General features: G+C 43.7%; 1 long non-coding RNA gene across 1 annotated transcript; it reads right to left on the minus strand.

Moving 5' to 3' along the window:
• LOC132391270 (uncharacterized) lies at positions 1-26,525 on the minus strand. The gene is made up of 5 exons (XR_009511154.1): positions 25,316-26,525; positions 14,091-19,048; positions 10,877-10,957; positions 4,704-4,814; positions 1-703 (listed from the first exon to the last, which is right to left on the minus strand). It is a non-coding gene; the product is annotated as an uncharacterized LOC132391270 (long non-coding RNA).

A 26,525-nucleotide genomic window follows, 5' to 3' on the forward strand; every position in this document is an offset into this window, starting at 1 on the left:
TCTGTTTTGGCTCCACACATGGATTACCATTGTGATCTTCCAGAGTACCAATTTTGTCCCTCTGGGTCACTGGACTCCACTTTGAGGAAAATGTTTGCATATAGGAACCTCAAATGATGGAAGGGCTGACCACAGGGCTGTGTTGATATATCTGCTGTGGTGTCATGTTTTGTTTGGGTAGGAAAGGCTGTGTTCTCAAGTTGATTTGTTTATGATGCCTTCTACAGCAGGGAAGTGTTGAGCCTTGTATGACTGACTACTTGAGGCAGGTTCAGCAGCCAGATATTGAAGGGTACGAGAATGAACCACAACTCTAAAAGCTTATTTAAGAAACAGAACATGATTTTAAAGCACTTTAGTCTGCTGAATTTTTACAGTTGATGAAATCAAAACCCCAATCAATATTTGTCATTGAAACTCTGCGTATATGGCATCTGGCAATGTTGATTCGCTGGAAGTAAAGGATTACCAATAATCTCGTCTCTGTAACATCTCACAATAAAAGAGATTGCATTGAATGCACAAGCTACAGCAACACAAAATTGCTTAAAGGAAACATGCAAACACACAAGCAGAATCATCATTTAACTGGTACTAAAGGAAGAGCCTTTGCATTTTTTTAAGTATTCAATTTCTGTTGCCTTCCACCAGTGATATGAAATTAGCCCTGTTTCCAGCGGTGTTTCTTACAGTAATCAACAGCCTAAAAAAAAATCCAAATAGAAATAAGATATTTTTGTATTATCAAATTCACAATACTCTTTCATTTTACAAGCACCTGATCTTTAAAATTGCTTACATTTTTCTTAAGTTCCTCTAGATTGATTATAACCTGTTATGGGTAACCCTAGGTAATTTCTGAATTAAGTACATGTTCAGCACAGCATTGTGGGCCGAAGGGTCTTTATTCTGCTGTAGGTTTTCTACGTTTCTATGTTTGTTAATTTTATTTAGTGATACGGCATGGTAGCAGACCCTTCCAGCCCAATGAGCCCATGCTGTCCAATTGCACCCATACGCCCAATTAATCTAGTAACCAGCAGGTCTTTGGAATGTGGGGAAACCAGAACACCTGGAGTAAACTCACGCAGTCATGAAGAGAATGTACAAGCTCCTTGTAGACAATGGTGAAATTGAATCTGGGTCACTGGCACTGTAGTAGCATTAGGATAACTGCTATGCTACTGTGTCTTGTCACCATTTTGGCTGCATATGGCATGCTGCGTGACAAGAAGGGCAATGTGTTTTTTTAAGTAGAGAGATAACTGCAAGGTGTATCTGAAAGATCAAGAAAATGGCACAGAAAAGGAGTTGAGGCGGGCATATATCATAGTGAACGGTGGGGCAGGCTTGAGAAATGGAGTGTCCTACTACCCCTCCTAACTTTTCTTTTGTGAAAGAACACAAGAAGTTAACGTGAGGGCATACCGAGTAATTAAGATAAATGTTACTTTAGCCCACAGCGAAAAAAAAGTCAGAGTACAAGTATAGAGATGTCTTCCTCTAATTATTTAGATCCCTGGTGAGACTGCATTTGAATTACATACAGGTTCAGTTTCCCTACCCAAGGAAGGATCACAGTGACTTATCCAACTTGATGCTTTCCAAAAGCTCCAGCACATCCTTTTTCTTAATGTCTATAAGCTCAACCTTTTCATTCCACTGTAAGTCATCCCTACAATCACCAAGATCCTTTTCTGTAGTGAATACTGAAGCAAAATATTCATTAAGTACCTCCACAATTTCCTCTGGCTCCATACACACTTTTCCACTGTCACACTTGATTGGGCCTATTTTCTCACAACTTATCCTCTTGCTCTTCACATACTTGTAGTATGCCTTGGGGTTTTCCTTAATCCTGTCTGCCAAGGCCTTCTCATGGCCCCTTCTGGCCCTCCTAATTCCATTCTTAAACTCCTTCCTGCTAGCCTTATAATCTTCTAGATTCATATCATTACCTAGTTTCTTGAACCTTTCATAAGCTTTTCTTTTCTTCTTGACTAGATTTTCAGCAGCCTTTGTACACCATGGTTCCTGTGCCTCACCATCCTTTCCCAGTCTCATTGGAATGTACCAATGCAGAACACCAGACAAATATCCCCCGAACATTTGCCACATTTTTGCCGTACATTTCTCTGAGAAAATTTGTTCCCAATTTAGGTTTCCAAGTTCCTGCCAAATAGCTTCATATTTTCCCTTACTCCAATTAAACCTGTCTGTTCCTGTCCCTCTCCAATGCTATGGTAAAGGAGATCAAGTACAACCTCTCCTCTTGTAGGCTTATCTACATATTGTGTCAGAAAACCTTCCTAAACACACCTAACAAACTCCACCCCATCTAAACCCCTTGCTCTAGGGAAATGCCAATCAATATTGGGGAAATTAAAATCTCCTACCATGACAACCTGGTTATTATTGCATCTTTCCAAAATCTGTCTCCCTATCTGCTCCTTGATGTCCCTGTTACTATTGGGTGGTCTATAAAAAAACACCCAGTGGAGATATTGACCCCTTCCTGTCCCTAACTTCCACCCATAGAGACTCTGTAGACAATCCCTCCATGACTTCCTCCTTTTCTGCCACCGTAACACTATCTCTGATCAACAATACCCTGCCCTCACCTCTTTTGCCTTCCTCCCTGTCCTTTCTGAAACATCTAAAGCCTTGAACTCTTAAGTAGCCATTCCTGCCCCTGAGCCATCCAAGTCTCGGTAATGGCCACAACATCACAGCTCCAAGTATTGATCCATGCTCTAAGCTCATCCGCTTTGTCCATGATACTCCTTGCATTAAAATAGACACATCTCAAACCATCAGTCTGAGCGAATCCCTTCTCTATCACCTGCCTATCCTCCCTCTCACACTGTCTACAAGCTTTCTCTATTTGTGAGCAAACCACCCCTTCCTCCATCTCTTCAGTTCTGTTCCCACCCCCCAGCGATTCTAGTTTAAACTCTCCCCAATAGCTTAAGCAATCCTCCCTGCCAGGATATTAGCCCCCTCAGATTCAAGTGCAACCTGTCCTTTCTGTACAGGTCACGCCTGCCCCAAAAGAGGTTCCAATGATCAAAAAATCTGAATCCCTGCCCCCTTCTCCAATCCCTGAGCCACGCATTTATCCTCCACTTCAGTCTATTCCTATACTCACTGTCATGTGGCACAGGCAACAATCCCAAAATTACTACCTTTGAGGTCCTGCTTCTCAACTTCCTTCCTAACTCCCTGTAGTCTGTTTTCAGGATCTCCTCCCTTTTCCTACCTACGTTGTTGGTACCAACATGTACCACGATCTCTGGCTGTTCACCTTCCCACTTCAGGATATCGTGGACATGATCAGAAACATCCTGGACCTTGGCACCTGGGAGGCAATCTACCATCCGTGTTTCTTTCCTGCGTCCACAGAATTGCCTGACTGACCCCCTAACTATAGAGTCCCCTATCACTTCTGCCATAATCTTCCTTTCCCTACCTTTCTGAGCCACAGGGCCAGACTCTGTGCCAGAGTCTCAGCCACTGCTGCTTCCCCCAGGTCAGATGTGGGAAGTCCAGGAGTACTTATTGTAAAGGGGGACAGCCACAGGGGTACTCTCTAGTATATGACTCTTGCCCTTCCCTCTCCTGACTGTTACCCTCTTATCGGTTTCCTAAGGCCCCGGTGTGACTACTTGCCCATAGCTCCTATTACCTCCTCACTTTCCCTGATCAGACGAAGGTCATGGAGCTGCATCTCCAGTTCCCTAACACGGTCCCTAAGGAGCTGCTGCTCGACGCACCTGGCACAGGTCTTGCCGTCCAGGATGCTGGCAGTCTCCCGGACATCCCACATCTGAACACATCCCAGTACAGAACACCGGCCTCACAGACATACTTTCTATTCCTATTCTTCACAAGTAACTTACCTTGCCTCAACCTGTTATCGCTGAAGCCCCATTAATGCCAAAGCCCTCCTGTTCTGACTCCTTCTACTCTGTCTCCCGCTCTATAAAGCTGTCTTATTTTAAAACTGTTCCTGCTGGTCTAACTCACTGGCATCCATGCGCCTGCGCAGTCGTTCCTTGATCTTTGTTCCTGATAGCTGTAACACACTTGTGGAAGAATGAGGTTCTGTTCCCTGAGATTGCATTGGGCTTCATTGGAAAAGAGTAAATAATACATTATCTATCTGATGTCACGATAGTATAGTGGTAAGCATGACACTATTACAGCTCGATGCATTCCAAAGTTCATTTCCAGAGCTGTCCTGTCTCTGTATGTCCTCCCCATGAAATATGTGGGGTTTCCCTAGTTGCTCCGGTTTCCTCCCACATTCCAAAGACATAGCAGGTAGGTTAATTGGTCATTCAAAAATTGTCCTGTAACTAGGTTAGGGTTAATTGGGATCGTGGGGTTGCGGGGCCGGTGCCTGGAAGGGCCTAATCTGTGCTTTATCACTAAATAACCGTTGCAGAATACCTTGTTCCTGTTGTAGTCATGGTGGCTCTAGTGCAGCCCCCCTGATATTGGTATAAATTATATTAAGGTCTTTAAGTTGGATGCGACCACAGTGTGAAAGGCAGGCTCTCGGATCCCAGTTTTGTTGGTTCAGTGCAATACTCCAGGAGGAAAAATAAACAATCAGATCTGTTTGTCACCCACTGTCTTCTTTTGTATCTCTGGCTGCTAAGACTATTCCTGTATCACATCAAAAAATGACGTTTACTTACATGACACTTGTCAGCTGTTTTTCGGTCCTTACACCACTGTGCTGGTCCCCAAGTACATTCATTCTCTCCAAGCAGTCGTTCAGTCTGTTTCCTTACACAGAGGTCCAGTTCCTATCAGTAAATCAGAGGCATAGATAGGGTGGATAGTCAGTACCTGTTTCCCAGGGCACCAATAGCAAACACCAGAGGGCATATGTACAAAATTAAGGGAGGGAAGTTTAGGGGAGACTTCAGGGATAAGTTTTTTTTACACAGAGGGTTCTGAGTGCCTGGAATGACTTGCCAGGGATGGTGGTGGAGGCTAAAACATTAGGGGTATTTAAAGAGCAGGGAATCTGCAGATGCTGGAAATTCAAACAACAACACACACAAAATTCTGGTGGAACACAGCAGGCCAGACAGCATCTATAAGAAGAAGCACTGTCGACGTTTCGGGCCGAGACCCTAGTCCTGACGAAGGGTCTCGGCCTGAAACGTCAACAGTGCTTCTCCTTATAGATGCTGCCTGGCCTGCTGAGTTCCACCAGCATCTTGTGTGAGGGGTATTTAAGAGCCTCTTGGACAGGCACATGGATAAAAGAAAATTAGAGGGTTATGGGGTAGTGTGGGTTTAGTACTTTTTTTAAAGGATTATATGGGTTGGCACAACATGGAGGGCTGAAGGGCCTGTACTGTGCTGTAGTATTCTATGGTTCTAAATGTGCAACATTACACTAGTTAAAATTATTTTGAACCATTATGGGTTTGTACAACTCCAAAAGATCATGCTGGAAATATTCAGCAGCTGAAGAAATAAACAAAACTATCACTTCAGGTTGATTAAAATTACTTTTCGCCGAAACTAGTAAAGGTTTGGAAGCAAGTGTAATTTAATTAGAGAACAACTGGGAAAATAATGGAGTGAAGTCAAGATGGCGCTAAGTGGCGACTCCTCTGTTTGCATCTTCAGAAACATTTATATCTTTGATATCTCTCTTTTCCCTTTTCAAGGTTCTTCTGAAGACTCTGGCCCGGAGTTACTCTCTGACTTTGGTTCTCGGTGGGAATGGGACCCGCTCTCAGGGCTTAAAACTGGCTGCTTTTCAATATCTCAAGGAAATGGCCTGAAAGGTGAGCCTGTCTTTTTCCCTTATTGGGGGGGGGGGGAAGAGAGAGAGAGAGGAAGGAGAGGAGAGGAGGAGGAGGGAGAGGGGGAGGGAGAGGGAGGGGAGAGAGAGAGAGAGAGATGGAGGGAGAGAGAGAGGGAGGGGGAGAGAGAGAGGGAGGGGGAGAGAGAGGGGGGAGAGGGAGAGAGGGACAGAGAGAGAGGGAGAAGGAGAGAGAGAGAGGGAGGGGGAGAGAGAGGGAGGGGGAGAGGGAGGGGGAGAGAGAGAGACAGAGGGAGGGAGGGGGGAGAGGGGGAGAGAGGGAGAGGGCGAGGGAGAGAGGGAGAGAGAGAGAGATCAAATTACCAGGAAAATGAGTTGTCTTTGGGGTACTGCAAGTCTGTGTCTTTATTGATGCTTTGCTGCATGCTTGAGTGCTTGGTGTTGGGCTCAGGGGCGTTTGGGGTTCTAATATTTAACAGTCATTCATTCTTTGAGGAACTCCTCTGTTTTCGTGGACGTTCGCAAAGAAGAAGAATTTCAGGATGTATATTGAATACATTTCTCTGACATAAATGTACCTATTGAACCTATTGAGAGAACAAAGGGTAGAGAGCAGAATGACCGTGGACACAGTTTGTTGATTGTCGCTCACCTGTTTGTAGATGTGAACTGAGGTAAATAAAGGGAATGGCAGACAAAAGTATGTGCTGGGACAATAAGATTTGGAACATTGGAACTTAAAACAGTACAGGTCCTTCGGCTTATCATGTTGTGCTGACCCTTTTACTTATGACAAAATCAATCTAACCATTCCTTCCCCATACAGCATTCAATTTTTCCATCATCCATCTTAAATGTCCCAAATGAATCTGCTTCTAGCAGAACCCCAGGCATTGTGTTCCATGCACTCAATATTGTTAAAATAATTCACCTCCTATACTTTCCTCCTTAAACCTTAAAGTTAAACCTCTCACTGCTCTGGGCAGAAGTTCCCACTTGCTTCAAAAGGAAACAATTTTACCAGTGCTTAAGAAGAATAATGTGAGCGGCCTTAATGACTATCACCCAGTAGCACTCACATATACAGTGATGAAATACTTTTGAGAGGTTGGTTATGACTGGACTGAACTCCTGCCTCAGCAAGGACCTGGACCCACTGCAACTTGCCTATTGCCACAATAGGTCAATGGCAGATGCAATCTCAATGGCTCTGCACACGGCTTTAGACCACCTGGACAACACAACTACCTATGTCAGTGTGCTGTTCATTGACTACAGCTCAGCATTTAATACCATCATTCCCACAATCTTGATTGAGAAGTTACAGAACCTGGGCCTCTGGTGTGTGCTTAGCCCACTGCTCTATTCTTTATATACACATGACTGTGTGGCTAGGCATAGCTCAAATACCATCTATAAATTTGCTGAATTTATATAAATAATATAATATAATAATATAAATACACCCATTGTTGGTAGAATCTCAGGTGGTGACGAGAGGGTGTACAGGATGGAGATATGCCAACCAGTGGAGTGGTATCACAGCAACAACCTGGCACTCAACGTCAGTAAGACAAAAGAGCCGATTGTGGACTTCAGGAAGTGTAAGATGAAGGAACACAGACTAATCCTCATAGAGGGATCAGAAGTGGAGAGACTGAGCAGTTTCAAGTTCTTGGGTGTCAAGATTCCTGAGGATCTAACGTGGTCCCGACATATCGATGCAGTTATAAAGAAGGCAAGACAGCAACTATACTTCATTAGAAGTCTGAAGAGATTTAGTACATCAACAAATGCACTCAAAAACTTCTACAGATGTACCGTGGAGAACATTCTGACTGGCTGCATCACTGTCTGGTATGGGGGGTGGGGTGGGGGGGCTACAGCACAGGACCAAAAGAAGCTGCAGAGGGATGTAAATTTAGTCAGCTATATCTTGGGTACCAGCCTACAAAGCACCCAGGGCATCTTCAAGGAACGGTGTCTCAGAAAGGCAGCATCCATTATTAAGGTCTTCCAGTAGCCAGGGCGTGCCCTTTTCTCACTGTTACTATCAGGTAGGAGAGATAGAAGCCTGAAGGCAAACACTCAGTGATTCAGGAACAGCTTCTTCCCCTCTGCCATCCGATCCCTAAATGGACATTGAACCTATGAACACTACCTTACTTTTAAAAATAAATACTATTTCTGTTTTTGCACAATTTTTAATCTATTCAATATATGTATAGCATAATTGATTTACTTTATATTAAGTATTATTATTATTTTTCTTCTTCTACATTATGTATTGCATTGAACAGCCGCTGCTAAGTTAACAAATTTCATGACACATGCTGTTGGTAAAAAACCTGATTCTGATTCCTTTATATTAGCTTATTCCCAACTACCCCCCCCCCCCACCACCACCTCGGAAAGTCTGGTTGTCCACTAAATCTATGCATCTTATCATTTCACCTCTCATCCTCCTCTCCAAAGAGAAAATCCCTAGCTAGCTCAACATATTCTCATAAGGCTGCTCTCTAATCTGGGCAATGTCTTGGTAAATCTCTGTACCCTCTCTGAAGCTTCTACATCCTTCCTATAATGGGCCATCTAGACATAACACAGAAATCAATGTGAGAAATTCTCTACTGCTCCTAACTGATTCTATAACTTTCAAGGGCTCTTTATAATTTTATTTGCACAGTTTATCTTCTTTTACTTATTGGTTTATAGCTGGCCTTTGTTTATGGATAGCTTTTTGTAAAATTTGATTATGTCTTTTTTTTTCTGTAAATGCCTGTCAGAAAATGAATCAAGGTAATACTCACAAAATGCTGGAGGAATTCAGCATCTATGGAAAAGAGTAAACATCGACTCTTTATTCTTTTCCATAGGTGCTGCCTGACCTGCTGAGTTCCTCCAGCACTTTGTGTGTGTTGCTTTGAATTTTTAGCATTTGCAGCCCTTCTCGTGTTTGCGAGTACATGCTAACATTTGCACAATGATAATACACTTACTTTGAAATTTGAATTAATTGTTATATTTGATGAAGCCTCATCACAACTGGCCAGTCTTGACACAAACTATATTGGCTGGCTACCTGAAATTGTTGAATTCAATATTCAGCCCTGATGACTGTAGCACAGCTATGGGAAAATAAGGTTCTTTTCCCCAAGATTATGTTGGGTTACATTGGAGAAATGAAGGCAAAGTCAGAGAGTTCAGAGTTGGAGCAGGATGGAGAATTAAAGCAATAATCAGCCAGAAATTCAGGATGTCCTTACAGATGTCTCAGACGTGTTCTCTGAAGTGGTCAGCCAATTCATCTTTGCTTTCTTCAATATACAGGAAACCACAATGTGAGCACCCAATGAGCAAAGTCTGGGGGAAGGAAATGGGAATCACTCCCTTGTGGATGGAATGTCTGGGGCCTTTGGTGAGGAAGGAAGTAGATGGATAGGGGTTACTTTTCCTGCAGCTGTAGGGAAAATGGTGTGAATAGGACAGGAGGTGGATGAATAAACCACTATGTTAGGAATGATCCCTTTGGAATGCTGGATGGGAAGGTGATGTCTCTTGATGACATGACATCAGAGGTAATGGAAATTACCAGGAAACCATTGCAAAGTGGACAGGGAAACCATTTTTGGTGTGGGGAGGGGAGAGGGTGTAAAAGCACAAAAGGAGGAAATGGAACAGATGTAGTTGACCCTAGGGGAAGGAAGCTGTGGATATGGAAGCACGGGTGGGTAAGTTTCCTTGGTTAAGAACAGGTGAATGGAGCCATCAGAGGGAAGCAAGATGGGAGGAGATGCAGTTGAGGTAGCCGTGTTCCAGTTTAAGATGGCGTTGGTGAAGTACAGCAACAATTTGCTGACATCAAACACAACTATTAACTACATTTTATTAACTACACTATTAACTATATTATTAACTACACTTTTTCTCAAATGATCACTGCAATCAATAGCTTATAACTTAGGTTTCAGAGCTGAGCTTTTGAACTGCCTGTACAACTGGGCATTTTTGAGGTGTGAACTGAATTCTCGAAGCTGCTGGACAGTTGCAGCATGGCATGTATGGGCTGAATTGAGACAGGGGGACCCAGGCCCAAAGGCAGGGAATGAGCCAATACTTGGCTGCTGGACGGACTTGGAGCTGATTTGAAAAAGCAGAACATAGGCAAGGCAGAGTTGAGTCAGCAGGGCCTTGGCCCGAGAATGAGGAACAAGCCGAGGTCTAACCGATTTAAGTGCCAGGCAGAATTGAAAAGGTCAGGTATGGGCCAGCTTAAGGCAGCATGCTCTGGGCCTGAGAGTGTACTGAAGTGACTGGGACCCGATTCAAGAGTGAGGAAAGACTGAAGTTTGGCCAATTTTAGCGCCGGGCTGAATTGAAATGGTGAGGGTGTTGGGGCGGGAGGCAACCTATGGGCTGGTGTTCAGCTCGCTGCTCTATGAAGCTTACTCATCTCTGTGCCGAACTGAGGCAGTGGCCTGCAACTAATGGGCTCCTGGATAAGCCGCGACCGTCTTCGTGGCTGTGGACTCGCTTCATGAAATTCAGCCTATTAACTACTTGCATGACTCACTTGGCTCCCACTATTACAGTAGTTCTTTGTTCTCTCCAACTTCAGCCACAATAGTTACCCATTTCTGATTAAAGGTCACTGACCCCAGATATTACCTCTCCTCCTGCTGAGCTTTTCTAACGTTTTGCAGTTGTGCAGAGATCCAGTATCTGCAGATTTTTTAGCTTTCCAAATGGATCAATCATGCCCATTTGTAATTCCAAAGGCATTTTGTAAAATAAGGGGGATACATCCTCGTGGAATAATAACATTAACTATCTGCGATATTTTAAACAGCCCAAATTAGTGTGAGCCACAGCAGACAGGATCAGCAGCTCACATAACTTGTCATGCAGCAAAGACCCCTGTGCTCCCTCCATATTATCACCTACCAGTCTCACGATTCATAATGGTGAATGCAAGCAGTCATTATTTCAACTAAACATTTCCATAAAGAAATATCTGAACAGTAATTACAAAATATCCCTCTTTGCAAACGTGGAGAAAAACTGAAGGATATCATTTAAACTTACCCGACAAATGTCCTTTTCCTCCTGGGACTTTTGAAGCAATTTGCTAAGCTCTTTCTTGTAAGATTGAACGAAGTTTTCACACTGAGAAGACCAAAGCAAACAAAGAAAATCAGTTCCATCCAGGTAGAAGTAACAAATTCTGCTGTACATTGTTCTTACCATCAGTACAGTGTACACCAACTACCAGAAAGCAAAATGAGACAGTTACAGATGAGCATGGGGAAGTATTACATAGAACACTTCAGCCCACATTGTTGTGCCGATCTTTTAACCTACTCTAAGATCAATCTAACCTTTACCTCCGACATAATCATTTTTTTATCATTCATGTGCCTATCTAGAGGTCCTAATCAAAATCAAATCAAATCATCTCTAGTTATCATTCAAACAAACATAGATACAGCTGAATGAGACAATGTTCCTCTGAGGCCAAGGTGCAAACACACAAAATAGCAAGCAAAAAAGCATATTCATTAAAGATAATATAGATAGCCCAAGACTCAGATGGTACAGTCTCCCAGCAGTCCACAAACGCACGGAGTCCAGCCTGTTACTCCATTGCTCGAACACAGGAGAGTGGCACTAACGGGAGAGGCCAGTCCCCAGCCAAGCTCGGATGCCACACTACAACACTCACACGTCTTCTCACCTGGTCCAGCAGCAGCAGGCAAGCCTGATCATTGAGGCTTAGTCCTCACTACATGGAGGCTGCACAGCTCCCATGTCGCCTGTCACGCCACCAGACAAGGGTAAAAGGCTGTGGCAGCCTACATTATCATTGCTCAATAGAGAGTGAAATATCCGAGACAATCTCCTACCGTTATACCGCATGCCACCTTTGCGCACCAACTTCGATGCCTTGGAGTAGCAGGCAGTAAAATGCTCTGCAGCCAGGTCTGCATCTCCGAACCCGCATCTGCTCTGACATCCCAAATGGCTCCTTACCTGAGTTTCTTAAATGCCCCTAATGTACTTGCCACTGCCAGTACTTCTGGCAGAGCAATCCATGCACTCACCACTCTCTGTGTAAAAAAATATAGATGTTACCTCTCCTATATTTTCCTCTAATCTGCTTAAAATTATGCCTCCTTGTATTAGCTTTTTACACCCTAGGAAAAAGTCTCTTGCAATACACTTGATGTGTACCTCTCACCATCTTCCACACCTCTAGCAAGTCACCTCTCATCCTCCTTCACTCCAAAGAGAAAAACCCTAGCTCACCCAACCTATCCTCATATGACATTTCCTCTGGTCCAGGCATCATCCTGGTAAATCCTTTCTGCACCCTCTCCGCTCTCCAAAGGTCCACATCCTTCCTATAAAGAAGTTTCAAAGTACATTTATTATCAAAGAATGTAAAAATTATACAACCTCGAGATTTGTCTGTTTACAAACAGGCACAAAGCAAAATACCTGAAATAACCCAATTAAAAAAAAGACCAACACCCGATGCATAGAGAAAGGAAAAAAAAACAATTCATGCAAACAATAGGAGCGAGCAAGAACATTTCGAATCAAGTTGAGTCCTTAGATCCAAATCCTTGGAGCAGCCCGGACTAGGCCCAAAGCCTCAGTCTCAGTTCATCATATTAGCGGGACAAATCTTCATGAAACACAGCAGCCAGGGCAGTCTCATATCCTCAGCGCCATGGAGAGAGGAGTGAACATCACAGAAGAATGAGCAAAATTGGCTCTCCCTCCAATTCTGACACCCTGTCTTTCCAGTTTACCTGGGCCAGCAGATCATACCTCACATTAGGACCCAGGTACCACTGCAGCAAAAGGCTCAGGGCCTAGAACATGCTGCCTAACAATTCACTCTGGGCCCAGACTTCACTTTGAGACTTCCTACCTACTTTTGATTTCTTCTCAATTTTAACAGTCATTTCACTCTGTTGCACAAATATTTTCTGTAATCAGGGAGTGGATGCAAGGTTAACACTTACTGCTTGTCCCTTCTTTTAAGTGCTAACGTTCCTCTGGCAAGACCGTAAGACCAGAACAGAATTAGGTCATTCAGCCAATCAAGTCTATTTGATCATGGCTGGTTTTATTTTAGGTCAGTACTCCCACAATGTAGTTGGGCAGGGTGTTCAAAGACACTAACAATGAAGGACTGGCAGTATTTCCAAGCCAGACGTTCTCAGGCACCTTGGCCTAGGTCAGTGGAGATGCAGGTTTGGGTGGCACTGTCAGAGTAGCCAGGGTGCGTAACTGAATTGCATTTTATAGATTGTGGAGATCTCCTGCACAGACTGCTTCATTAGCTTTGGCAGTTCCACATGTATTTAAACATTGTCCATCCTGCAGCAAGTATCCTTCTGACCAGCAGGCTCCTGTATGGAGACCGCAGGGAAGGTTTGGGAATTACTGATACTCCTTTGCTGGCTTTTCCAATCCCCACTACATCAATTCACAAGCCAGGAGAGATCATCCTGCCAGTCACAGTCACGCCAGGAAATTGTCAAAGTAGACCCAACAGACTGCATGGCCTCATTTTGCGATGTCTTGTGGCATTACAATGGAAGATTGTTTCGAATTCAGCTCTCTGGACAAGCTCAGTATTGGCTTGTGAAGTCCTTGTGAAACCCAATCTGAATGTTGGTGAGTCCGGTTTGCTGAAAAATGCTGTTGAATTCTCCTTCTGAGACTCTGTGGAGAACTCAGAGTGAACCTACTAGGCAGTGATTAGATTGGATTTTCTTGCCTTTTTATTAAAAGGACTTCCTAGGCAATTGTGCATATTAGTAGTTTAGTAGTTGAATATGGAAATGGGGCCAGAGATGCGACTATTCAAGTTAGCAGACTTTCAGTTCTACCACTGGGACGTTGTCAAATTTGAAAGCCTTTTCTATTTTCCGAGTTATCAGTTTTGTCTTGATATCTAAAGCATCAGAAGACTGGCTTGTGAGAGCCTTGGAGAAGCTGGGATGGATCTTCCATCCATGACTTCTTGCTGAACAAATATATTTTGGGAAAATGTAACCAGACATTTCAATGTGCTGACTCACTCTTAACATGAGTGTCGCACACGCATCAACCAAACCCAGCATCTCCACCAGTCACCCTGGAAGGGCAGAATCTGGAGGTGTTTGAACGTTTGCTGGACACCTTTAAAAACAAATTATTTTAGTGAAATTCTGAGTGAAGATGAATTTCTGGCATCATTGCTGTTGGAGTCCAAACGTACACTTTCACATCCCCATTAACTCACCAGAGAACGTTGGGTTCCAGACAAGGAGTTGCAACCTTTCTCCAGCAGTGTCTTCACTTCTGAACCACTCTTCTGAGCCTGTCTGAGATGTTGCGCAATGCTGTCACATGCATCACAGGATATGATATCCCGCTGTTCATACAAAAGTTCTGGATTGTGGAGGGATTTGTATTAGATAGGCTACAGATTTTATCAGGGCAACATTGATCTTTATAATGTATAACTGCAATAATGGAGAAATCCAACTATAAAAATTTCACTTGCACTGGTGATCCTACTGTGGGGATTTAGAAAGTTAGGAAAAAAAAAACTACTGTGTGGTGAACTTTTGGAATTCTTGAGTTTGGAGTTGTGGAGGCTCACTCATTGAGTTTGTTCAATTTGACTTCCCATTCCAATGTATCAGGCCAGGGTCTCCTCCTATGACGCAGCAGCGACACCCCAATCTGTTTGGATAACCTCCAGCCTGATGGTGTGAACGTCACACTTTAATGGAAATACAGTGAAATGCATTGTTTGTGTTCAGACTGGACTGGAGGCAGGCTGCAAGTGTTGCCATATCTCCAGTGCCAACATAGCATGCTCATAATTTACTAATCTTAACTTGAAATGGAAACTGAAGGAAACCCGTGGTGCGGTGGAGAGAATGCACGAAACTCCTTACAGATAGCAAATCTTGAACTTACAGCTGGCACTGTAAAGTATTATGATGACTGCTATGCTACTGTGCTGCCCCAATATTGTGGAACTGAATGAAACCATTAAGTCATAATACCTATCACTTCTCATTCACAAATTCCACCATCGTTCCTTTTTTCCCCACTTTCTTCCCAGGAATATCCAACAATTAGATCCATTTTTAGTTCCTTTTATAAGACTATAACTGAAGGAGGAAATATTGGGTCCATGTTTACCTCAGCATTCAATACTTTCATGATTTCCATCTCAACAATTTAGCCACCCACCCATATCCCTCAGAATCTGAATCTGCTGATCTTTAGCTTCACTCCTTGTTAACGCACAATCCCAGCAATCTACAAATAGGCTGAATATTGTTGGGATTAAAGAGGCAAGAATTCCATCAAACTCCTGACTTGGGCTGTGCAGAGATATTTTGGTGAGTCAGGAGGCTAGCTACCTGTTACAGCATATCAAGCCTTTAATTGTGTAAGTACAGAAGGTACAGAAGCAAGTCAATCTGGTCTGATGGAAATTGTATATTTCTCCTTATAGTTCTATACTTGTATTTAGAAACACACGGTGAACTTCCAGTTCTGCTTTACCATGGCAATGAACTACTTGTTCAGTAGATTCAAGCCACTTCCTCATGAGAAGTGGTGAGATCATATTTCAGCTCCTCGAGTGCAGCGGCTGCAGGATATTTTGAGGTAATATTGATCAGAAAACAAGAGGAGATGGAGAGGCAGACCTGTGAGATTGAACAGTAAGATGTCAAATGACAATCTCAGACTCTCCTTGACTTACTTGCTATATCTTAATGCCCTGTAATCTAAGAAAACAGCTGAGTTCTGAATGACTCTGTCTTTGAAGCTCACTGGCATAGAGAAAACTCAAGATTCACAACTTTAGAGGAAGGAGGGAAGAAACTCTTCATTTTGGTTTTGTGGTAGAGACTCCACCATTGATTGAACTCTTCCCAGCATTATCTTTCCAAAGACCTTTCGATCTGTATTTCTAAGCTCCGGAGGCCCAACTTTCCCCCTTCCTTCACAACAAGCCTCTCATTCTAGGAATGGGCTACTGGTCTTTTATCACTCTACCTGCAAGAACCCCAAGAGTAGGTGAGGCACCAAGGTCTCTGGTTCCCCCACCACCCACCGGCTTCCTCCTACATCCCAAGGTGTGCAGGTTGTTAAGTTATATTAACCCTAACGTGTAGCTGAATGGTAGAAATCTGAGGGAATTGATGATGGAGTGCTGAGAATAAAAAACAAGAGTAGAATTAGTTGATATGATTGGTTGATGGATAGCACAAGCTCAATGGGCCAAAAGGCCTACTTATGCCATGTATTTCTATGGATGGATGAGTAGGACAGAAGGAACAGCATTCAAAGAGATTACAGATATTTGTGAAAACTATGTAGTGGTTGCTTTGGAGAAATAAAAGCCTGTGTTATGAACTAGAAGATTAATATCACTAAGCACAGAGTGTACAGGATAATTTTCTGGAGCAATACATTTCTAGTTCGGTGAGGCAGGAGGAATTGCTGGATCGAAGAATACGGGGAAGTAAGTTTTATATAGAACTGCACAGCATAGGAGCAGGCCATTCGGCCCACAGCATTGTGCTGAACCAACTAAAAAGCAATTCAGAAATACCCAAACACTAATTCCTCTTACCTACACAATGTTCATGTCCCTCCATCTTCCTTACGTTCATATGCGCATCCAAATGTCTTTTAAAAGCCTGTAATATATTCGTCTCTACCACCACACCAGGCAGCACATTCCAGACATCCACCACTCTGTGAGTAAAAAACTTACCCCTCACATCTTCTTTGAACCTATGCCCTCTCACATTCAATGCCATCTGGTATTAGACATTTCAGCCCTGGGAAATAGATATTCCCGGACAACACTATCTTTGCCTCTCATAATCTTATAGACTTCTATGAGATCTCCCTTAATTAAGCCTGAGCTCCAGAGAAAATGACACAAATTTATCCAGCCTCTCATAATAGCACATGCCCTTTAAACCAGACAGCCTCCTGGTAAACCTCTTCTGTACCCCCTCCAAAACCTCAATGTCCTTCCTATAGTGCTGTAACCAGAACTGTCTGCAATACTCCCGATGTGGCCTAAGCACTAATAAAATGCCTCGACTAATAAAATAATTCCATCAGCCTTCTTAACCACCTTATCGACCTTAAGGAGCGTTGAACTTGGATCTACGGATCTCTCTGATCAGTAACTCTGTTAAGAATCTTGACCATAACTGTGTACTGTCTCCTTCCATTTGCCCTACCAAGGTGGATCACCTCACATTTATCTGGGTTAAACTCTATCTGCCATTTCTTTGCCCATATCTGCAACTAATCTGTCATGCTCTATTCTATGCCCGGATTCTACACCATCCACAACTCCACCAATCTTGGTATTATCTGCTTACTTACTAACGCATCCATCTACATTAGTCGAATCCATGTAGAACTCCACTAATCACAGACCTCCAGCTCAAATAAGTCCCCTCAACTTCTCCCATCTTCTACATGCAAACCAGTTCTGAATCTAAAGAGCTAATTCACTGCATCTTCATCTTCTGGATTAGTCACCCATGAGGCACTTTGTCAAATGCCTAACTAAGTAATGTAGACAATGTCCATTGCCCTGCCTTCATCAATCTCTCTTGTCACCTTAAGAAAAAACTCAATGAAGTTAGTAAGATATGACCTGCCCCTCACAAAGGCATGCTGACTCTCCATAATTAGGCCATGGGTTTCCAAATGCTCATATATTCTATCTCTAAGAATATTCTTAAGCAAATGTCCTGCAACTGATGTGAGACTCACCGGTCTATAGTTCACAGGATTTTCCCTTCTTACATAGAGGTACAGTCTTAGCCACTCGTCAGTCCTGCAGGACCTTACCCGCACTACAGAGGACATGAGGCGCCAGCAATCTCGTCTCCTGCCTCCTTCAATAAATTGGGGTAAATCCTATTGGGTCCTTGGGACTTATCCAACTTTATACTCATTAGGAGGCCCAACAGTTCCTCCTCCTTGAGCTCTAAATGCCCTAATGTATTTATGCACTCAGCTCTGGTTCTCCATACCCTTTTCCTTGGTAAGTACTGAAGCAAAGTACTCTGATTACTTTGCTCACATTCTCAGGATCCAAACAAATGTTCCCCTCTTTATCCTGAGTGGTCCTGCCCTCTCCCTAGTTACGAGATCATAAGATATAGAAGCAGAATTAGGCCATTTGACTCATCGAGTCTGCTCTACCGCTCCATTCTTCCTCTCAGCCCCAATCTCCTGCCTTCTCCCCATTTCCCTTCCTGCCCTGACCAGTCTAGAATCTATCAACATTTGCCTTAAATATACATAAAGTCTTGGCCTCCACAGCTGCCCGTAGCAATGATTTCCACAGATTGACCATTCTCTGGCTGAAGTAATTTCTCATCTCTAATCTAACAGGACACCCCTCTATTCTGAGGCTGTGTCCTCTGGTCCTAGACTGTCCCACTGTAGGAAACATCCTCTCCACACCAATTCTATCAGTAGGTAGATAGGTTTCGATGAGTTTCAATGGTTTCAAAGGTACATTTAATGTCAGAGGAATGTATACAATATACATCCTGAAATGCTTTTTCTTCGCAAACCATCATGAAAACAGAGGAGTGTCCTAAAGAATGAATGACAGTCAAATGTTAGAACCCCAAAGTAACCCCCAACTCCCCTCTCCCATGTGTAAGCAGCAGCAAACAACCCCCACCGGCAAGAAAAAGCATGGCACCCACCACTGAGCACTCAAGCGTGAACAAGGCAACAGCAAAGGCACTGACTTGCAGTTATCCCAAAGGCTTTGCGTTTCACCTCGTACTCAACATACCACAGGTTCTCTCTCTCCTTAATAAAGGAGAAAGAGATGTCTCCATTTTCCCAGCGAGCAGGGAGACATAACAACTCGCTGGTTTACGATGGTTTACGTCCACCACGTCGCTTTTTTTTAGCTCTGTACCCTAAAAACTAGGCACTCAACCGCAGATATTTCGAAACCCCCAACGACACATGGGTGTCCTGTCATGACACCGACTCTCAATCCGCCCATCTCCAGAGCCCCAAGATCCTAGGCTTCCAAATTTGAGCCAGACTCTTAGGCCGAGCCCTCAGTGTGCCGAACAACAACGGCTGCTTATGAAACCCTGACAGCGGATCCCATTCCCGCAAAGAACTGTAGTCAGCGTGTAACTCCAGGACAGGGTCTTCAAAAGAACCCTGAAAGGGAAAAAAGATGGAAATGGAACTGTTTATGAACATGCAAGCAAAGGAGTCGCCATTTAGTGTCATCACCACTCCGTTCTGCCTTCTTAGGTCACCCCTCATTCTTCTGAATTCCAGTGAATACAGGCCCAGAGCCATCAAATGCTCTTCATATGATACGCCGTTCAATCCTGGAATCATTTTGTGAACCTCCTTTGAACCCTCTCCAGTTTCAGCACATCCTTTCTAAGATATGGGGCCCAAACTGCTGACAATACTCTAAGTGAGGCCTCACCAGTGCTTTATAAAGCTTCATCATTACCTCCTTGCTTTTATATTCTAATCCTCTTAAAATGAATGCTAACATCACATTTGCCTTTCTCACCACAGACTCAACCTGCAAATTTTCCTTTAGGGAATCCTGTACAAGGAGTTCCAAGTATTTCCTCCATTTAGAAAATAGTCTACCCTTTTACTTCTTCTACCAAAGTGCACAACCATACACTTCTTAACACTGTATTCCATCTGCCACTTCCTTGCCCATTCTCCTAATCTGTCTCAGTCCTTCTGCAGCTTCTCTACTTCCTCAAAACTATTTGCCCCTTCACCTCTCTTCATATTGTTTGCAAACTTTCCGGTTAAGATGGCACTACTGAGCGTATGCGACATTCCACTGGTAGTTCAAAAGGCAAGAAATTTGACTAAAAACATTACTAACAACACCTTTTCTGTAGTAAATTGTTGTAAATTATCACCACTAGCAATGAAGTGGCAAGTGAAAGCGAAACAAGTTCGGGGATGAGCTGTGCTGGTGTGTTGCAGAATTGACACAAACGGAGTGAGCCGCCATTCAGAAAGGAGAAGTTGGGCGGAGGAGTTCTGATGCCTGTACAACTGGCCTGGGTGCGAGGTTGGATAGTCTGGCTGCCGAGCCGATTTTAAGAGTTTGAGAGTGGCAAAATCTGAGCCCGGAGCAAGCTGTTGGGCGGCATGGTCTTGGCCCGGAGCCCTTCGCAGCAGTGGTTTCCAGGTCCTAATGCGAGGTACATTAAGCTGTCTGGACAGTTTGCACACTGGCCAGGCATCTAGGGATCAGAGTTGAGAGCCAATTTCACTCACTCTCTGCGATGTTCACTCCTCTCATCATGGTGCTGAGGCTATGAAGATTGCCCAGGCTGCTGTGCTCTGTGCCTGATAATATACTGAGGCTTTGGGCCTACTGTGGGGTTTGGATCTGAGGACTCAACCCAATTCAGAATGTTGATGCTCGCTTCTTTTGTTTGCATGGTTTGTGTTCGTTCCCTCTTTCTCTTGCGCATTGGGTATTGGTCTTTATTATTATCTTTTGATTGGGTTTGTTGGCCAGAAAGAACTACAGTCAGCAAAGCAGTGAGTTCAAATGAATTAAGGGCACTGGAAGCAGACAGACCAATTACCTTTGTTCTTGCCAGGAGGGAGGAGATGGAGGCTACCATTTTATGAAGAGATTCTTCATTTTGTGAGTTAGTCACTTGGCTTGATCAGTGTTTTAAAGTCAATATAATGATGCCTCAGGTAATCTGCTGGACTAGAGGTCATTTCCAGATAAGAAGTTATTTGTGAGATATCCTTTGGTTGGATGGAACATGCAGGTTTTTGACTGTTGGAGTCTGTATCTGTTCTGCCTGATTCACACATGTTACTGATTGAGAACAAGCAGCTGTCACGGTCCGTAAGGTCCGCATTCCGGTTCACGGTCTGGTCCGTGGATTCCGTATTCTGGTTGTTTCTGTTTTTCCTTGTTCCATTGGGTCCTTTAATTGAGGCAACTGATCCTCATTTCGAGCTTGCAACATAAATAGCTCAGGGGTCCATCTATTCCTTTTCTGGACCATCCCTGTCAAGAAACCCGCACCAGGAAGCTTGGCGTCTGAAACCCACATCTGGAAGCTCAGCATCAGAAACTCATACCAAGAAGAGTCCCGGCTCTGTGTCCTGTGTCCAAGAAGAGTCCTGGCTCTGTGCCCTGTGTCCAAAAAGAGTCCTGGCTCTGTGTCCTGTGTCCAAGAAGAGTCCTGGCTCTGTGTCCTGTGTCCAAAAAGAGTCCCGGCTCTGTGTCCTGTGTCCAAAAAGAGTCCTGGCTCTGTGTCCTGTGTCCAAGAAGAGTTCCGGCTCTGTGTCCTGTGTCCAAAAAGAGTCCCGGCTCTGTGTCCTGTGTCCAAGAAGAGTCCCGGCTCTGTGTCCTGTGTCCAAAAAGAGTCCTGGCTCTGTGTCCTGTGTCCAAGAAGAGTCAAGTCTAGTCAAGTCTGAGTCTGAGCTTGAGTCCGAGTTCCAGGTCAAGAGCAAAGTCAAGATGCAGGTACCTAGTCCCGGCCAAGACCCGAGTTCTCAGTCAAGTTCAAGTCTCAAGTCCTAGTCCAGGTTTTCCAGTTTGTTATTTTACACTCATGTCCAGGTTGATATTTTTTCCTCGCTCCTTGGCTTCCCTAGTATTGTTAATAGACATAGTCTTGTTCAGACAACTACAGTGTCTGTGATTTGCATTTGGGTCCATTCCCAACGCCCCCTTGTGACAAGAGAAATAAATTACCGATTGTCACTTGCTGCGAAGAAGGCAATAGATGGATGCTGGCTTGCAGCAGAGCCACTAGCTGTGTTAAAGGCCAGACACATGACCTACAGCCAATGACACTGGAATGCAATATCTGAATTGGTAAGAAAGGAATATAAAAGCAGTGCTAGTGACTTTAACTCTGTAGGAGAACAGCTATCGGGGATGCGAGGTGCCCTGCTGACACCTGGAGATTTGTAAAAGGACGATGAGGAACATGTGGCCAGCAGCAGAAACTCCTTTTTAACCGGTATTATATTTTCTGTTCTTTGACTGTTCATGGAAGGTCAGGAAAACTTAGCTGGTTTGCACACAGGTATTGGTTGTCTAAGTTCACATGTTCTTCCGTTGAGACAATAAAGGTACTTGGCGGTAAATACAGATTCTCTCTTGTGCCTACAAGGGGTGATTCTTGTAACAAATTCTTTCAGGTTTCTTGCTTTGTGGCTACCTGTAAGCAATCAAATCTCGATGTTGTATAATTTACACATTCTTTGAAAATAAATGTACTTTGAAACAAAGCTACAAATTCCATCATCTAAATCATTGACATACAACATAAAAAGAAGTGGTCCCAACACAGACTCCTGTGGAACACCGCTAGTCACTGGCAGCCAACCAGAAAAGGTTCCCTTTATTCCCACTCTTTGTATCCTGCCAAACAACCACTGCTTTATTCACAAAATACACTGCTGGATTCCATGCTGGAATCTCTCCTGTAATACCATGGGTTCTTAACTTGTTAAGCAGCCTCATGTGTGGCACCTTGTCAAAGGGCTTCTGAAAATCCTAGGACACAACAGCAATCGATTCTCCTTTGTCTAACCTGCTTGTTATTTCTTCAAAGAACTCCAACAGGTTTGTTAGGCAAGATTTTCCCTTGAGGAAACAATGCTGACTGGCCTATTTTATCATGTGTTCACATCCTGAACAATCAACTCCAACATCTTCCCAACCACCGAGGTCAGGTTAACAGGCCTGTAGTTACCTTTCTTCTGTCCCCCTCCCTTCTTAAAAAGTGGAATGACATTTGCAATTTTCCAGTCTTCCAGAACCATTCCAGAATCAAATAATTCTTGAAAGATTGTTACTAATGCCTCCACAATCTCTTCAGCCATCTCTTTCAGAACCATGGCGTGCATACCATCTGGTCCAGGTGACCTCATCTACCTTCAGGCCTTTCATTTTCCCCAAGAGCCTTCTCTCTGTAACGGTAATTTCATACATTTCATGACTTCTGATACTCTGGAGCTTCCACCATACTGCTAGTGGCTTCCACAATGAAGACTAATTCAAAATATTTATTCCGTTCACCTGCCATTTCCTTGTCCCCCATCACTACCTCTCCAGCATTGTTTTCTAATGGACTGATATCCACTCTCGCCTCTGTTTTACACTTCATGTATCTGAAGAAACTTTTGGTATCCTCTTTAGTATTATTGGCTAGTTTACTTTTGTGTTCTATCTTTTCCTTCTTAATGATTTTTTTAGTTACCTTCTGTTGGTTTATAAAGGCTTCCTAATCCTCTAACTTCCCACTAATTTTTGCTCGATTACATGCTCTCTCTTTGGCTTTATGTTATCCTCTTGCTCTTGATGTATGTACAGAATGCCTTGGGATTTGCCTTGATCTTTTCATGGCCTCTACTGGCTTTCCTAATTCTTTTCCTTAGTTCTATTCTGGCTTCTGAATACTCGTCATCTGCTCCATTTGATTCTAATTTCTGAATCTTTACATACTTTCCCTTTTTCTTCTGGACTAAATTCATCAGCTCTCTGTGGTCTTGCCAAGAAAAGGTGGTCCCAATTAACTCTTCTTAGTTCCTGCCTAATGCCCTCATAATTTGCCCAATTCCAATTTAAAACTCTCCCATAAGGACCATACCTATTTTTATCTAAAGTTAAGGAGTTGTGGTCACTGTTCCCTAACTGAAAGGTCAGTAACCTGGGCACACTCATTACCCAATGCTAGGTCCTCTCGTTGGTTACCCACATACTGATTTAAGAACCTTCCTGGATACACTTAACAAATTTTGCCCCATCTAGACCCCTTGCATTAATAAGGTCCCAGCTTATATTAGGGAAGTTGAAATCTCCATGAAAACAGCCCCATTATTTGTTTACACATATCCTTAATCTGATTACATACCTGTTCCTCAATGTCCCAGAGGCTATCAGGGGATCCGTTGGACAATCCTATCAGTGTGATTGCACTTTCCTGTTCCTGAGTTCAACCCGAATGGACTCAGTATCTGACCCCTCCATTATGTCTCCTCTGAATGCAGCTATGACATTGTCCCTGATTAATAGCGCATCTCCACCCCCTTTTTTACCTCCTGCTCTATTTTTCTAAAACTTTACAAACCTGGTACATTAATCACCCATTCCTGCCCCTCTCTCAACCAAATTTCAGTAATGGCCACAACATCATAGTTCCTCGCACTGATCCATGCTCTAGGGTCATCACCCTTCCCTACTATAATACTCCAAGCATTAAAATATAATACTCCAAACTATCCAACCAATCATATCTGTTGTTTTGATTTTGCCTTTCAATACTATCCCTGATGTCTACCTCTGGTTCGATCCTTCCCTTACCAACCTGATGTTCCAGTTCTCAGTTTTCTGTAAAACTAGTTTCAACTCTCATGAATAGAACTTGCAACCCTCCCGGCTAGGATATTGACTCCCCTCCATTTCAGGTGCAACTTGTCCCTCTTGTACAGGTCATTGCTTTCCCAGAAAAGGTTCCAAGAACTTGAAATCCTGTCCCTGCACCATCTCCTCAGCCACTTATTCATCTCTGCTTTCACCCCAGTCCTACTTGCACTAGCCCGTGGTACTGGGAGTAATCTGAAGATTACTACCTTGGAGGTCCTTCTCTTTGGCCTCATTCTTAACTTTATATATTCAATGCGTAGGACCTCTTCCCCCTTTTTGCCCATGTCATTGGTGCCAATATGTGCCACGATCCCTGGCTGTTCACCCTTCCCATTAAAAATATCCTGCAGCCACTCTGTTACATCCTAGCACCCAGGAGGCAACAGAATCTCTTTTGTGGCCACAGAATCTACTTTCTATCCTGTTAACTATCAAGTCCCCTATAACTACCGCACTGCCCGACTTTACCCTCCCCGTTGAGCCTCAGAGACAGCGACTTTACCACCAGGGCTGGTTTTTGCTGCCGTGATCTGATGGGTTACTGCCCCCCTCCCCACCCCCAGCAGTATTCAAAGAGGTATACCTGTTGCTGAGGGGAATGGTCACAGGGGAATCCTGCACCTTGGTGGTCACCCATCTACAGTCCAAAGCCTGACTCTGTGTCTCACCACCTATTCAAAAGTCTCATATACGTATTAATGTCTTCAGCCTCATGAATGATCCGGAGCACATCCAATCCCAGCTCCAACTTTTTAACCCAGTCAGCCAGGTGCTGAAGTTGGGTACATTTCCTGCAGATGTAGTCATCAGGGAAACAGTCAGGTATCCAAAATTTCCATATCTGACAGGAGGAGCATTCCTTTCTGACTACTCTGACCTAAAAAGGCTTACCTCTCCTTAACTATAAATCTGCCTGTTCACACCAAAGCCTTCCCACTCTGTCACTGGCACATTCAAACAATGGCCGCTCTGCTTAAGCCTACCTTCCTTTTATTTGCAGCTGAGTTTAGGCATCTGATGCTGACACTTACCATGCCCGCGCAGCTGAAAATGTTCGGCCTTGCCCAAATCTGCTGCTTTTAGTTGGGGAACACCTAGGAGACAGTGAAGAAAACATCATGAGATTAAAGTTATCTTTAGAAAAGGAGCAATGCAAAGTAAAAGTCATTAATTGGAGAAAGACTAATTTCAATAGATTGATGGAACTTGACATTGAGGGTTAAAACTGCAAACAGAGATCAATCAGATTTCCTGAACTTCTGGTAATGCTCCAACCACCCCCCCTTCATTTCCCATTTCTGTTTCCCTCTCTCATCTTATCTCCTCACCTGCTCATCTCCTCCTCCTTCCCTTTCTTCCACGGTCCTCTGTCCACTCCTCTCAGACTGCCCCTTCTCCAGCCCTTTAACAAACCAATCAGCTCTTTATTTCACTCCCTCTCCCAGTTCCATCTATTATCTGCCACCTTGTACTTCTTCCTCCCCTCCCCTCACCTTCTTATTCCGACTTCACCCCTCCCTTTCCAGTTCTGAAGAAGGGTCTCATCCTGAAACGTCAACTGTACTCCTTTCCATAGACATTGCCTGGCCTGCTGAGTTCCTTCAGCACTTTGTGTGTGTTTCTTTGGATCCCCAGCATCTGCAGAATTTTTCAAGTTGGTGGCACTCTGAAATCCACAAAATCTCAGATGCACTCAATAGATTAGGAAACATTCACAGACAGGTTAAACGCAGATAGGAAATCTGCTGATGAGCACCCACCAACCCCAGCTGATGAATCAGCAATCTCTCACAGACAATCAATAACAATAGTGAACCATGGATGGGAAACAACATCACCAACAGAGACTCTGTAGCACCATCACTGACCTCCTGAAAAATCCTAGAAAGGTTCTTGGTTATAGACCACTCCATCACAGATAAAACCCTCTCCACCACTGAGCACATCTACATGGAGCACTGTCATAGGAGCACAGCGTCTATCATCAAGAAACCCCACCACCCACCCAGGCCATGGTCCCTTCTCACTGCTGCCACCAGGAAAAAGGTACAGGAGCCTTGGAACCCACACCACCAGGTTCACAAACAGTCATTACCCCTCAATCATCAGGCTCTTGAACCAGAGGAGATAACTTCACTCGTCCCATCACTGAACTATTCCCATAGCCTATGGACTCACTTTCATGGACTCTTCCTCTCATGTACTTTATATTTATTGCTTATTTATTTATTATTATCTTTT

This window comes from Hypanus sabinus, chromosome 1 (genome assembly GCF_030144855.1).
Source record: "Hypanus sabinus isolate sHypSab1 chromosome 1, sHypSab1.hap1, whole genome shotgun sequence".
In the NCBI taxonomy this organism is placed as follows: Eukaryota; Metazoa; Chordata; class Chondrichthyes; order Myliobatiformes; family Dasyatidae; genus Hypanus; species Hypanus sabinus.